At 40.4% G+C, this 16,497-nt stretch overlaps 1 protein-coding gene across 6 annotated transcripts in view; it reads left to right on the top strand.

The window, feature by feature from the left end:
- The window catches only part of LOC128895994 (leucine-rich repeat-containing protein 24-like), a 311,248-nt gene that overhangs the window by 30,971 nt on the left and 263,780 nt on the right, over nucleotides 1-16,497 (top strand). The window contains exons 1-7 of one of the 6 annotated variants that reach the window (XR_008461902.1): nucleotides 1,504-3,045; nucleotides 3,374-5,029; nucleotides 5,133-5,523; nucleotides 5,637-5,857; nucleotides 5,943-6,041; nucleotides 7,094-7,388; nucleotides 7,463-9,125. The exons of 2 other annotated variants lie outside the window; for them this stretch is intronic. The gene's annotated coding sequence lies outside the window, so the exon portion shown is untranslated. Of the gene's footprint in view, nucleotides 1-1,503; nucleotides 3,046-3,373; nucleotides 5,030-5,132; nucleotides 5,524-5,636; nucleotides 6,042-6,240; nucleotides 7,068-7,093; nucleotides 9,126-16,497 lie in introns of those variants that run through there. 3 more of the 6 variants (XR_008461900.1, XR_008461901.1, XM_054159088.1) reach the window with 3 other exon arrangements.

Genomic DNA, 16,497 nt, shown 5'->3' with positions numbered 1-16,497 from the left:
TGTTTACATGCACCTATACCGTCTTACATCTCCGTCATTGGTAGATATAGAGGTGTTCTTAGCTTACAAAGTGGCATAAGTAATTAATTTCCGTAACTTGTGTAAAGATGATCCTTCGGCTCAGTTTTCCCTCCTACACAGTAAACTCTCATGTCCCATGCAGCAAGGTGAACGCTTAATATGCTAGTCGTGTTATCGCCTGCTCGGTAGAACGATATAGTTAATATACCTAAGAATTCGACTCCTCTGGCACAGTTGGTCTACCGACAAGGCACATTTTGTCGAGAGCTCATTTTAGAAGACAGGAATATGTTTCCTTTTATCATTTTATTTAGGGTATGATAGCTTCGGTTGGACTTATTGGTAAGGCTTTGTACAATAGATTCTACCTGAGACTTGTCAGCTCAACATTCTCAGAGTTCACGCATCGAGCTACACGGAGTGGAAAAGAAAGCAGAGCTATTAACAGTATTCGTGCACCGAGGAGACTCCAAAGGAATGACGACATAACGCATCACCCAAGGCTGTAATTAATCAACGAGTAATGTCTCTCTAGTGGAATCTGACCAGGGATCCTTTGTTTCGTCCTCCCAGCGGATGTCGCGTTGCGAGCAACTGTCCGTAAAATATTCGCAAGAGGCACGCGTTGGTCGAGTTACGCCTGGACGAGGATTGTTCGCCAAAAATTCAATTACTCGGGGTTCCCCTTCAGTAAACGAATCTCTCATTAGCGTCCGCCTTCGTGTCGAACACGATCGACGAACGCTCGATGTCCGTCGTTCATCGGTAACGGTTCGTTTGCGTTTGAACTTTACGCGGTCAGCGTAGCGTGCTCACGAGTCTCCTGGGGCTGGGCAACTTTTCCAAATGAAGCCTTTCACGATCACATCGAGGCATGCCAAACTGGTCTGGCTAATTGTACGGATAATTTTGTGGCGCGTCGAGCGTGGAACAAAGGGTTACGAAACTCGACGCGCTCGGCTCAGGGCTGTTCCGTTTCGCTTGACCTTCACTGCCTTCGTTTAACCCGAGAGTTGCGAACTTTCAGAGCTGGAGGATCGATGAAACGAGGTGGGTCACCGTTTCCCTGCCAGCCGTGAGTCGATGTTGTTGTTATTGCCGCTGGTAGATCGAGGCGTTCGCGACTACCGCCGCGGCAACATTACGAGCGCGATAATACCAGATGTTTATTGATATTGATAGTACGCCGCGCCACGGTAACGTACCTCGATCTTATCCAGCGGTTCGCGACTGGAAGAATAAATACGGAGCGAATTCGAAACGGGCAATTTGTTGTGATAGCAAATCGTTGCTTCATGTGGCGAGAAAATAGATTCAGAATAAATTGTTCTGTAATATGAAGTTGTGTTTCATAGGTGTTGAAATTTAAGTGTGTCTATAAGTCAGATTTTATGCTCTTACGCTCTAGGATCCCATATCGAGGTTAAGGACATGAGTTACGCGTATTAGCCAACGCCGAATGTATCGGGGACATGATCGTAAATATAATTCACAAATCCATTATCGTAAAAATGCGCAGCTTGTGCATGGCCTAAGCGTTCGACAGACGATGATATAGCCGGGGCTTTTCTGTCTCCTCGAGCAGGGAGCGCTGCCAATCAATGCCGAATGATTTACCCCGAATCTCGTTGGTTCCGTTGTCATCACTGTTTGATGGCAATCTGTACAAGAGAAATCCTCGAAGATGAAACTAGAAAATATTAGGTATAAGATTCCCAGAAGATAGAAACGAGACAGAGGTGTCCAGTTGTATTTCCTTTTGTCGCGGAAAACGATAAGTGAAACAAACGTGTCACGTTGCGATTACATTAATAGTGCAAACTAACACTGCAGCGAAGATAGCATAAATGATAACAGGCAGCTGTTGTCCTATTGTAGACTCGCGATTTCAGTATAGTAACAAGAGAACATAGATTCCTGGTTTGCGCATCGACACAGTTGGAGCGACAGTCTACGCACGTGTCGTATTTAAACAGCTGTCACGCGGTCGATTTCTGTTTTTTTTTTTTTTTTTTGTTGGTTTTTCCCGATAAAGTAAGCGTAGCCACAGTTTCCATATCTAATCGTATTATTGACGAATGGTGCAAATGTTCGACCAGTTCTGTTTTGAACTTTTGTGAGCGATATATCCTGCAAACTCTGGTGACAATCGAGATTTAACTTTGGACAAGTTCGCCGAGCATGAAAAGTGCAACGTGTGACGAATGGGAACTCGTGTCATTAAGATTCAATCAAATTTGGGGGAACGGTTATATGGAAAGAGGATGAATGTTGTTACCTGTGTGAACACGTAGTTTGATTATTAAATTTTAAGAAGATGACGTGAAGTAGAATTTTTGGACAGCAGTACATGCTGAGATAATACTTCGAATTTTTAATTGTGTACATAGGAGAGAATTGCTACATGTTCTAGATTAGTAGAGTTGCAAACTACGTCTTTCAGAATATTAAACTTACGAAGCAAAATTCACGTGGCAATCAAAAGGTACCGGCTCCTCTCATTTCCACGATTGGTGCCCAGTTACCAGTTTCTGATTTCGAATATCGAGTTTTATATGTGAACGAGAATTACTGGATTTGTCGAGTTAACCCAGAAGCAGAAGTCATTTGAATATTACGCTTAAAGGGGAACAATCTTTCAGCAACTTGGATAGCTAGTTAAAGCAGATGTTCAGCGAGTGAAAAGTTCGGAGTGGAATTATAATTCAGTGCTATTGTTGCCTCTTTTACACTTTCCACGAAAAGGATACGTTTAAATATTCTTAAATAATAATTGTCTCACTTCGAACTTCAAGTTTTATCTTTGATTTCTTTAGGATCTTTCTTATAATCTTAAAATGTTACATTTATTCGTATATCTAAAGATCTTGTTACTATATCGCAGCCGATTAGCTCGCTACCACTCGCGACAAAGGATTGCTTGTCGCGAATAATACCAATTACCAGGTCTCACCATGAGGATGGAATCAGAGTTTTTTTGATCTCCCCCTACATAGATTATACAATCAACGAGTTTAATACTAAGTAAGTACGAAACTATGGAGATCAAAGCAAAGAAACATGGATTTTTTTTAAATTTTTCCTAGGATAAATTTATCTTGCAACTAACAAAATTTTCTAAACTTACGATGACCCCTCACTGGGGATATCCGAGTGCAAAGAGTTAATAATTAATTTATCTATTATCAGAAATTAATTTTTAGATATTACAACCAGTAGATAGAAAATTATAGACAAATTTCTCACAATTGATATCTTTAATCCTCAAATACTTATTCTGAACCGTAACTGTTATTAATATTTAAGCGAATACTGAATGTTGTGTACATTATAGATATTTAATCAATTCCAGAGCAAGAACAAGCCTAGAAACTTTCTCTTTCCGACATCCCAAGCGTAATTCCCCTTTTTACTTTGCTCCAATTACTTCGAGTACTCCGTGTCTCCCAGGAACCGACGCCCCCGCCGTCTCGACGTCGAATATATCCTCTCTGTAATAAAAGTACAAGTGTTCCCGTGCAAGAGTGACGGTGTACGATATTACACGGAACGAGAGAGATGAACGGGTTGCATCCGAAATATATCACGGTCGGTTTCTTGTCGGCATTATTATTATTATACGAGCCTGGCCCAACGTCCTGACGCTGCACAGTTCGCGGGCGTTGCTTTGGTTTCGGCTGCTACGCGATATTCGAAAGCCCCACGACGCGCCGTCGCATTCATTCCCCCGAGAAAGGTTGTCTCGTCCAACACACAGGAACCTATGCTGGATCCACGGGAAATTCTGGGAGTTTACACCGCGGAAACAGAGCTACAGTCACGACACCCGCGCCTCATCACCCGCGAGCGGAGTCAGGGACTTCGACCTACCACGCTCCCGTGGATACGAGCCAATTTCGTTCCTCCGTCTTTGTAACAAGGTGGAATGTTCATCGCCTGCAGTCACGTACCCGCGACCTCGATGCATCGGAATGAATGCACGTTTTGCCACCGAAGGATTCACTTATCCGCCTACGAGCGACGCCAAAGGCACTCTTGCTTCGACAACGGGAGGAGCCTCGAGATGGTATGAATTTGAATCGACACGTTAAGCGCTGCATTGTGTTGAAACATTTTACAATACTGTACGAATACTGGACGATTGCCACGAGAATGGCGCAGATCGCACAGGCGGCGCTAGTGTCGCGCTCCTTATAACTTCCACAGCTATTCATTTGAAAAGACAGTAACATTCACGCGTTTATAGATCAACTCGACGAGTTATACTTTTTCCAATGTGTAGTTCTCGAATGAGTTCTACTTGAACTCTTGTTGCCACAAACCTTGGTTATCCAAGCTCACTTTTATTAATCATTCTCCGTTTCGCAACCAGTCATCGAGGATTACACGCAACTAAAGGCGTATTCTCGTTGCAATTCGTTCCAAGGTGACTTACAAAGACACTCGTTTCTAGTTACGGACTCAATATGGACGATTGATCGGTCACAGGCGCGGCGATGTGTTTCCTCATCGACGTTGTTATACCTCTCGCGCGGGAAAACGTTACGGTTTATCGCGACATGCGCGACGAACATGCACAGCGAAATAAATACTGTTTCAATAGGAATTCATCTTCGGTTGCATCAGCCATTACTGCACGAGTCAGTAAGTAAGTATCAGCGGAGGAACGTATTGCTTTCGTGCGAAGAATATCGATGACGTTCCCGTTTGCCATCGAACTCTCTCAATTCATATCATCGATCGTTCCCTTCTATTTCACGGGACGACTAATCGACAAAGTGTCGCGAGCTGGCGCACCGTTACCTGTCCCGTAATTAATTTACGCCTCGTGGTTAATTTAGCTGCCGCGGCATGATATTCCAACGTTTGTTCGAAATTCGTGCTGGAAAACTTTGAAACCGTCGAACTAACGCAAATTGGTCCAGGGATTCTCAATAGTGAGCCATAATGGCCACTTTATAAGCTATGGCTGTACTTCGTGGGGGACCACGAAGATTCATAGTGCAAGGTATAAAAGAGGCACGATCTACAGTCAGTCTCATAAGTATTCGTACTTTCTACGTCTATTAAATGAGTTTGTCTAAATTAAATAATAAGATTGATGTTTTCAGAGAAATGTTTTATTATAAATATGTACGTGGAAAAATAATATACATGTCGAATTGAGTAACCTACTCCTTTTCGAAATCGGTCAAATAAACTTTACACTTATAATAGAAATCACTGTGGAAAGATGCCACAAGTCAGAAAGGATTGAGAGAAGCACTGCGCTGTATGACATCAGCGCTGAAAAATCGGCTTCGAACATTCCCGTAATTGCGCAGTTGATTGTTTCAATTCAGCGAACCCAGAGGAGTAACTGCCCGCGACGTGATTAACATCGCGAAGGGTTAATAAACATCCATACGAAACGACTAATAATATCCAAACCACATCAAAGTCGGTTGCAGACGCATGCGAAATGCCAGAAGGGAAATTCGCTACGCTGGATTCTAGCCGCAGGTACGACCAACGCCTCTTTAATTCTCCGTATTTTCCGTCAGCCGTGACGGAAGAAAAGAGACAACAAGGAAGAACGAAAACTGACTCTTATTCCGTTAATATTCACGCGGTAGGTGCACGCTTCCGAGCTTTGTGCAAGGTTCCCGCATGCAGAGGTTACCGGCGCAACCAGAAATTTCAAATAGAGAAGATTGGGGCGAAGATGAAAAAGATTATGTCCAATGTATCTCAAATTCAGCAAATGTGAAGCTGAGAATGTTTGGATCTTCTGATAATTACTCGAAGCACATACTTTTAGTGAGAAATTCATATTTTATCGAGGGATGTACAAAGGGTAATGGCGTGGCTTATTTCCTATCGAACTGAATACGATAAGCTTCATGATTTATTAATTTACGTTTTCTTCTTTTCTGTTGCAGGTAAACTAAAAGCAATGTTACTGGCTGGTACTGTAAGTAGAGTTTTAACAAACAGCCCTATAATAGATCAATTCTATTAAATCGCACAAAATGAACAGAGTACGTTCCTTTTTTTCTGTATAACTCTCTTTTACGTAACACAAACAAGAGTATACATTTATCGGCGTAGTTATTTTCACTGTAAATTTTCGTTTAAAATGCATGAAAAACATTGTTTCTACAAACCAAATTCTGCGCTAACAAATTCAGCATAAAAAATGATAGAGGAGTTGAAATTTCCAAAATATTGCCTTAACAGATACTAGATAGTTGATTTTTGGGAGGCTGCTATCCTTCGAAATCCATGGAAGGAGCATATATAGCTGGTATAGTGAAAACAATTCAAATTGCTCGAAGCTGTGGTGTATTGAAAATGGCGCATGGGGCACGAGGGTGGGGATTTAAAAAAGTTCTACAAAACTTGTTATCCAATCCAGAAGATTTTATTTCTCGTTGTAACAGCATGAAACTTGGTTGTCCATGCTCGATATTTGCCAATGGACCAGTTCACTCCACGAAACGTCACACATGAATCGTCGAACGCGATATTTATTACAGCTAAATAATTTGTTTGGTCCCGTGATGATCGCCGTGGACGTAGTTTCGCAGAAATATTAATACCGTCGCTCTGTTCGAATCAGTGGTGCACAAAGTTCAGGCTAGTTTGTCCTGTTTGGAAAATAAAGTTGAAAACAAATTTAAATATCCACGCGATGGCAATGTAATTTGTAATTTATATTCAGATACCGCTTTTAAATTATTTTTGCAGAGTATTCATGTAATATAAAAAATAATCATAATATAGTTGTAAAATCCTGCAAAATGTTTCATCTGGTAGAGTTATAAATATTTTCTTTCACCGAGGAGATTTTAGAAACCTAGTGATTGTAACGTTGTTCATGAATGTTATTTTCTTAGAAATTATAATTCACAGTTATATATTTTATAAAAAATATTAGCTTCTATGACGTACGTTTACGCCATATTGAATAAATGTATATTCGATAAAAATTCCAAGAATTAGTGGATTGCAAATACCTGTATTTCATTTTGTTTTTTAAATACTTGCTGGCAGTTTAAATATGAAATTATTTTATTTCATTTTTGGCTAGATAAAGAAAAAGGTTGAGCATCACTGGTTTAAACCGTGATGTTGGAATTACGCCGCGGGCATTATTTTTCACGATCAAGGAACACGAACGTGAAACTGATTTTGCGCCCCTCCCTCTCGCCGATAGATGCTTCTGGTTTGTTCGAAGTAACAGCGCCGAAATTAATCGTCGCGACGTTCCGTCCTGTATTTCTCCATTTTTTCCCGATCCCCTCCACGCATGATTTGCTTCCATTTTATCATCGACGACGTGGATATTGAATGACATCGAACGTCCGGGTTTACTGTGCGCAACCGTGTGTTTATTTTTATATTTACGGTCCTTCTAGTTGGACCAAGCCAAACCGTAAATAATGTGCTTTTATCCCAGAAAAAAGCAGGAACCCATGGCACGCGGAAAATAAGCGAATGAATTAGAGGAGAGTTTTTTACAAGCGTGGCACGTTAACGATAGGAACGTTTGAAGGGATATTATGCAGTGGAAGTGAGGAGTAGGTAGTTGTAACCGGTAGAAATGAAATGAAAATATTTTTGCGCAAAAAAAAAATAAACAAATCGCGTCGAATAAAGTTTGTGCACGCGATGCGTTGTTTTCGAGAGCATCAAGTTGGAAAATGCGCGGTGCATCAGTTACGCTAGGTACGCGTGCACGTGCATTCCACTCTATGTTGACAAAAATATTTTTCTATAGCCCTTTGTTTCGGCTTACATTTTGTACACATTCATGACGGCGTTGTTGAAATAAAACAGCCGGTCTTTTTTACCGGTTCATCAATTTATTTAGATGTTTGGTGATGTGAGCTTTTATTGCGACGTCGAATTTTTGCTTGCAAAATTGGAAGAATTTAAATTGCATGAAATAGTTTTGCAGACAATCGAAATTCAAATTTTTGTGTGATTTTATTAGCTCTGCTTAATTGTAGATCTGGATTTTATGCGTGCACCTCGTGCTCCACGCTAAAATTTGGAATCGAGTAATTTACAGTATTTTCAAGTGACGTCGAGAAACTAATTTCTGCGAGAATAGTTTTCAAGGTATTAAATGTTGAAGTTACGAAACCATTATATCCGATTCTTCAAACTATTTAATACCTCCAAAATTCCTTCAAGTAGGACGCTGAAGTATTACAGGAATTAGTTTCTTATCATCATTTCCGGACTTTGAGAACTTGATGGAAAAATTACTGAAAAATAAGCGAAGTTATAAAGCTTGAGCTAGCACTGAAGAACTGAAGAGAATGTTCCAGAATTACATTTGAATTTTTCAAAAACCACTATAAGTAACGGAAATAGGTCAAAATTCATAATCAATGTAAAATACTAGTTTTATTAAAACAAGCAGATGACTTAAGATTGACAGAATTAGCTTATCTTGATCGTCCCATGACACAAGGGTGAAGGTGGAGAATCACGCTCGTCCAATGGCTGTCCAGCAAAGTACAATATCTAGGAGGGGAACGGCAGGACGGTTTAGATATCGATTTGCAATTTCGCCGACAATTACACGAGGCGCAGAATATGTTCGTATAGATTAGATCAGATTAAATGAATATTTACGAGGTCCTCGTAGCGAGCGCCAGCCAGAGCCGACTGCGTGCGTGTAATCTGCCTTGCAAACAGCAGCTCGTACTTCCCGAGCAACGCCTGTTATTACGCATCGTCCTCGAACGGAGACCCGCGTTTCTTATGCCCACGACAGTCCCTCCTGGTTAGAAATTGCCAGAAATGGAATACAACGATGTCCTGTGAGTTGCTACTCCTGGGTAGCAGCTTTAGAGGCAGCTTTAACTACATTTGATCGCTCGATTCTGTACGCTGCGAATCGAAAGCGTTCTTTCTCTATCCATTGATATCGATCGTTCCTTACCGACGAGGAGATTATATCCTTATTGGCAAAATAACCAGTTAAGTGCGTTCGACGTGTATACTCGACATTGCTTGATTTTAATTCCTCACTCTGTGGTGATCTTTTCAAATTAAATTCCGCAGTTAGCAGGTTAAAGGTTTTTCAAAAGGTGTATATTATTTTGTGAGTAATCCTAATGTAACGTATATACTTCATCAAACGCTTTGGATCGTTTTGTTGCATGGATGACGCATGTTAGTCGCGCGCGTTATACATAGTGACCGCTGTAATGGATTTTAGCCGTCGTACCCCTCGCACGACCGTATAGTTTCGCGCATGTACCAAACTAATCTGCAATAAATTTTCGAAGCCCCGCCATTACACCATTTACGACCAGAAGGGGGAAGATTTTGCCGAAGAACTTTTGATTGCCATAAAATATGTTGCACCAGCTCTTCAGCTTCCAGGCTGTTCCTCTGCGCTTGACATATCTCTCACAAAGTAGAGGACAGGTAAACAGACGATATTGGCGAAACGTTTTGACGACAGAGGAGACGAGTAGGGGGGATTTTCAATTTTATCTTCTAAATGATGCCTCGATAAACTCTTTTATTGGCCAACCGAGACCCAGGAGAGACAAGAAATAGGTTCGTTGTAATACCGTGCGCGGGGATAGTATATCCCTTCGTCTTTGCCTTCTTTTCTCGTTATTCCCTGAGGAATACAGTCAGATAGCAACTCGATAATTAGATAGACCCGTGAAAGCTTCTTTTAATCCTGAAATAATGGCTTCCGATGCCACCCCCTCAACCACGACGCACATCCGTAAAACCATCCAGTAATTGTCTCGCCTCGAAACTGCCACTATCCCTATTCCGTGTGGAATGTTAGTTTTTAACCGAGCATTGTAGCACGCAAAGTTTCAGACTTCATCCTTTAATAACCATAAGTCTGGTGAGCACATATTAACTAGTGTAAAGTGGGACAAGCTTGTTCTTAAAAGCAGAGTTTGAATCGGTATTACAAAGGATATGTCACAATAACATCAAAAGAGATATCGTTATGATACCGAAACCTCTACATATAACGGCATTCGGTCTCTGCTTAAAAGAATACATTCGGAAATCAACACACTAGAACATAAGAAAAAAGCTTCTACATTCTTGCCCTAAGAAAGTATTACACGAATCTTTCCCAAGAAAATCCTCCCTTCTCGTTCGTGGAAACCACGAAACAAATCCGAACGCTTCCGTACCATCAAACTTGTCCCCTCGTTTAATGCCAACCGAGAAATATCGTGACCGAATAAGGCCGCGGGGAGAATAAGCAACTAGGGGAATCCCTTGTAACCGAAACGCGACGAACTTCAAGGCGGAACGAGAGGTTCGTGCCTCAATTAAAATTTACTTTCCGGCAAGTCGCGGTACCGCGGGCACGTTTACCTGCGTGACTAGCCTCACTGATATCTAATGTCAATCCGGAGTGTTGTTTAGAATATCGTGCAGACACGCTCGTCGTTGGCACGAGTGTGCAGCACACGAGGCAGACAATGAGTGCGCCGGGAACATGCAGTGTCCGTGTGTACAGTCGCGCTGGTAAGTTAGTTAACGTGTCGTTAAAATACTTTATTCGTTATTGAATATTTTTACATTTACTTTTATTTTGTGTATGAATTATTGTAAATAATTACTTCGGGTAAAAAATATTCTGTGCTCGAATGATACATGTTATCATTTCATCCTTCGAATTTTCCTTTCTACTCATGATTTAATATATCTCATAATAATAATACATATTTTATGTATAAATGCATACGTATTTTTCATGAGAAAAATACAGCGGATACATAGAAAATTCTTGAAAAGGTGTCCCAGGCCGACATACTTATCGACGCGACTGTATAGCGCATGCATGAACGAGAGATCGCATTTTACAAGAGCACCTGTGTACCACACGGGAACGTGATTTGTACAGAAGCCAGGAGGATCGATCGTCGTGCGGGCTCGTTTTCAAGGATTTCCTCGATTGGTATTCCAACGATTTTTATCCACTCGTGCTAACCGATCTGATCCATTCCAGCAGCGCCCCGGCCGCAAATTAGCATTTTACGAGCCGCCGCCATCGGGGGGACAATGGAGGCTCGCGTTAAATTCGCTGGAAGAAAGGTGGAGAGCCGGAGAATCCATTATCCGGACTGAGGAGAGCCTGATACTGCCGCCTGTTTTATGCAAAACAAGACGTAAAGCGCCGGATGCAAATGTCAGGATTCGGATTCCATCTGAAACGCGACCGATGGCTGGCCACAGGTTCCTCCGCGTCATTCGAGAGATTATTTTTATCATGTCCTGTGTGAAATTAAACGAATAACCCAGCTCTTCAACGCTCCTCGTACCGCATCGCTATTGATTTTAATGATTTTGTCTCGATCGATGGAAGAATAGTGCATGCATTGCGAGAAGTAATGTCCGTTTTAGTTTCGAACAGGATTATCTTTGCTGTAGTCGACTAAAGGAACTGGCTAATTGTTTTCTAGCTTGATGAATCATGGGTGCAAATAAATCAATTTATTAATCATTGCTTGTTAGCTACTAGAAGATTGCTTGGTAGATATTATAATATTGACAAATTTCTCACGATTAATGTCTCGAATGAATACTTATTCCAAACCTTAATTATTATTAATGTTTAATCGAACACTTAACTTTAATATCGAACTACATTTTCGATTCAACTTTTTATATAAAATCACCCTCTACTCGCTTGTACCGCCAATTGTTCCTGTATATAAATATATTTACATAAAAATTGTATTTATGTTACACTATTTATCATAGATAGCAATGCTATCACAGATGCAATATTCTACTCTACATTTTTACCTCCTGTTTATACAATACATCACTCCTCTCCAGATTCGAAATTTGTATCTACATAAGAATGTTCCCTATCTCCTCCGCAAAAGTCACATCGGTCCATCGACGTGGGCGTCAGAGAGGTTGAATACCCCTCGACGATTCACCGTGACGACGTTTCCGGTCAGTCTAGCGATAGATCGAAGCAATCGCCCTGAAAATCCCCTACGATCGAGGCGATGCTTCGACTTGCTCCAATCTTTCCCCGAGCACCATAAATTCGCTCCCATGGAAATACGTAGGAGATGCGGGCAACGAAGTATCGAGGGCTTCGCGCGATCATTCGAGCATGCCAAATTTTCATCGAGCCCGCTAAAACGAGGGGATCGAACGACGCGAGGCGACGAACGATTCGTTTCTCTCTTCGAACTCCCATTCGATAGTTTCGTGGCGCTCGGGCAACTGCGGATTTTACGGAGGTACGCGCGACTGTGTCCGCGTTCCCGTCCGTGTGCGTATCATTCGTAGCGAATTAACGAGATATGAGCACCGTAGGAAGTGAGGGTGGAAAAAAAAGGAACGAGTTGCGAAATGCCCTCAGCGAAATGAATTTCGCGTGGAAACACGACTATCTCCGCCTCCGCGACTCTTTTTCACGTCTCTTCGTGTTTACGCTCGCCGAAGCAACAAGCCGATATTGCCTCATCGAGTGCCGATACCGAGCTCGGGGTTATTAAATAAGCGCTTCGAGAACTGGTAGCCTGTTGCGAACATTTTTGATGCTGAAACGTGTGGAACAATGGAAGGAAGAATGGTAATGCCCCCGTTGGTTAATAGACCCTCTCGTGACTTTCTTATTTATAATTAATCAGTTAGCTGTAGCGCCCTCTTTTGAGAGCGCGCACTCGTCAATCACAGAGTAAATGTCGCTGTTAAAATATTAGAGGGTCCGTCTCCTGGTGTTGTTGATGACAATAGACTTCATCAAAAGAAAAGGACCCAAAAGCAAAACTCCTTACAACTGCTTGAAACTAAAGTTAGATCGAGGACTCTAAGTATACTTGCCTTGATGAATATAACAATGGAGAGGGCTTGTCTTTCCATTCTTTTTCCTGATCGGCTAATAGAGGGTTCGTCAGAAAAAGAACCCCTAACAGTGGTACTGATACTAATGATCAGATATTAGGCGCCCGTTTGTCGTTTTACAAACCCACCATCTTCGAGTGGGGTCAGGTATGGTTATCATGTCGAGGTACTGGCGCACGGAAAATATATTTGGCAAAATATTCCAAACATCTTGAAATTTGAGAATATGTTTCAGTTTTCACTAAAATTGCAATTTAAATAGACAATGGTCACTACTTTTTATGTACAACGAGTATACTCGTCAAACACAGCTGACTGGTTAAGTACGACCACAAATGGCGTCGTATAAACGAGAAGGATGAAAGCTGGAGGTTATACTATAACTGGCAATATTCGAACATGTTTGCACACTTAAAGAGGGAACAAGAACCAAAGCTATTCATCTCGTATATGAAGTAAGGATGATCTCCTCGGACAGTGCCTAGGATATCGCCAAAATAATATCGAGAGTCGTTTGAAAGACAGCTTCTAAGTTTTTATTCGATGGGGCAAAAACCGTCCATAACGCCGCATATATTGCTGCCCGCACTTTTAATGAAGGCTTCTGCAATCTACTGCAGATTATGGACCTGACGGGTATAATTATTGGTCTGAATACTGCTGACGTTGCTCCAGACATTAACGAAGCACGTATATACATTGCTAAAGACCGAGCGCAAAACTGCTACAATGGACGTCAGAGTAGCTCAATTCTGTTTTTTTCTAATTATATTTATATGTGCGATCATGAAAATGTGGAATGTGAAATTAATTCAAGGTAGAAAGCTTTTTTCTATCACTGATTACTTCAATCCAGAAAAGATTTTTAAATGTACTTTTATAATCTATTCAAATATTCCAAATCCGAAACAGTTAATTTCAGTGAAAATCAGTCCATATTTCTTTGTGATTCTTTTTTTACCATATTCTTTTGTATTTTTCGCATTTTTCAAGTTTTTTTATATGTTTGCGAGACAAATTCAATCTTCCAAACTTGCATCAAAGTCACCTTTATTTTAATATAAGTTTTGCAAACATGCTTCACGTGGTTTACATTTCTCTTCGAGTGCGATTTCAGCTACTTTTCTCACGTGTCGCTTTTCAGCAGCGATTTTAAGACAAAGCTTTTTACTCCGAGTCCTTCGCGATCAATCATTAACAGATATTGACCAGCATAATAAAGCTCTCGTCGTTCCATAACTTATTCTATCCCCCGGAGTCGGAAATGAATGAAGTAAAAACGATCTCGCAGAAAAGCGACAACCAAGGGAACGGCAAAAAAAATTTCAACGAGCTCGCGAAGATAAAATCTCGAATAACGTTCGCCTCTTAATAAAACAAAGGAAGATTTATCTTTGGAAAACAGTGACCGCGAGGTCGGGTCAATCTAGATTTTTTTCGAAAATAACGATATTGTTGTTTTAAGAGCCATTCTGTGGGGCCGTATCAATGATTGAAGCTGTGAAATCACAGTGTTCGACTGCACCGGAATTCGCGAGTCTGTTGATACCGTGTGCCAGAAAATATTATGAATTTTAATCATTTTCAATCCTGTTTATCTTTAAACCGTCCACTGAAACGAAATATGTGTGTTAATATCTTGGTGGAAGAGCTCTTTCCGCCTGGATTATGAAAATTCATCTTGTTTTTGTTCGCGCTTTGATCGATTCGACAGTTTTTAGAATCACTCGCAGGGGAATTAAAGTATTTACGCTTTGATGTCATTAATAACAAGAATATGAGTTTATACATTCGTATGAACGATGTTCATGTATTCAGATAAAATACACGTTTTATTTAGGAACGGTTTCCAGAAAGTAATAAAACTATTGGACCTACAAAGTGGAGGAAAAAGTACATGCTATTAAAAGACTGAAATTTCAAATGCAAAATACAATTTCGTAAATTCAAAATGTTTTCATGTACAGTGTGACATTTCGAAATATCCACCAATCATACCGTTAACGCGCCTCAATTCGACCTTATATTATGATAATTACAGTCGAAAATCTATACATATAGGACCTTAATTTCCCATCTGTTTGGAATTTATATTAATCGTTCGCGTCGTTCCGCTTGATATACGTTTAATGGTCCACGCTGCAGTAACAATAGTCCGGGAGCCATGGATTATCGACTAAACCGATGATAGTAACGATTAAGAAGCAAATTGCTCATTAAGGCGCAGCTGTGTGCAATTGCTGTATTGAATACCCGAGTGTGCGTGCATAGATATCAATACGTAGGTACTCTATGCAGAAGTTGCAAGGAATTATAAACACCTAGGCGAGAAAGACTCAAACAAGGAACATAATCTAATTTTAACACGTTAATTTTTTGTGGAACTTTGCAAGGTTCATAATATTTTGTATTCAAACAGTGACATATTCCATTTTTACATTATTCTAACATAATTCAAACTTAAATTGATATTTGATGACTCGTCATGATAACGATGATAGAAGCGGATATACATATATAATTCAACAGTCTCCTTAAATGCACAAGTTTCTCTACGATAAGTGGACAGTAACATGATCCGAGATCGGATATCTCGATGACACAATGCTAATGCAACGATCAAACTTTTTTTTATTATTACCGTTTTTGTTGTAAAACTGTTATCATCATATTCCTGACATTTTTTTGATTCAAATGAGACCAAACACGACGTAATTCGCAACAAATTACGTATTTCGCAAAGAAAACGACAGATAGTGAAAGGAAAAAGAGGTCCGAGAAAAAGAAAACACTCGACAGAAGCGTATCAATCGGTGAGAATCATATTACACCGGTGGTCGGGGCTACTCGGACAAAACTACGGGCAAAAGAAATATGAATGGGCTGGTATCGGAGGTGTGGGTATCTGAGAGACATACAAGGTATCCCCGCCTAAGTGATACGGAGCTCTAACTCCAAAACTATCGGCCGAATGCAAAATTTCAAATATGGAAATTGCATGGTAAAATGGGGCTCATGTTTCAGCGAGAAGGAATTTTTGTTAACTTTGTTATTTAACGAGATATGATGGTCAAGTTTCGTTTTTCAAATGGAACTATATATATATTTTTTATTCCATGCGATAGTACTTTTCAAGGCGAATTCATTAAGCTTTAATATATTTACCCGATTTTTATTAGATTTCAAGCTATAACGCTTCAAAGTTTGATAATTTTCAAGGAGAAAACTCGGTTCGGTCCCATTGATGCAGTAAGCACCATGTGGTTCTTGAAATCGATACGGAGGGTGTCGTTTGAGATTCTAGGCCCAACGAAGGAAAATAAGAAGAATCCCAATATTCTGGGGTTGTTTCAAATCATCCCCCGAACCACCCCTTCAAAGGACCTCCAACAGTTTTGGGACACCCTGTATATAGTGAATATTCTGTAACATAATAATACATGCTTATTATACTACATTCTATATGTATATATCTACATATATACTTTACATATTCTGCATATTTTTCGTGCATAAATGTCGTATGCATGTTAAATATTTATTGTGCATAAACTTCCGCAGTCTATTGATGAGTAACAAGAAACACTTCCAATAGTAAGGACTTTCCAACGTGGAAGGTTC

This window comes from Hylaeus anthracinus, unplaced genomic scaffold, assembly GCF_026225885.1.
Source record: "Hylaeus anthracinus isolate JK02 unplaced genomic scaffold, UHH_iyHylAnth1.0_haploid 0, whole genome shotgun sequence".
Lineage (NCBI taxonomy): Eukaryota > Metazoa > Arthropoda > Insecta > Hymenoptera > Colletidae > Hylaeus > Hylaeus anthracinus.
This window is presented reverse-complemented; position numbering and strand designations above follow the sequence as displayed.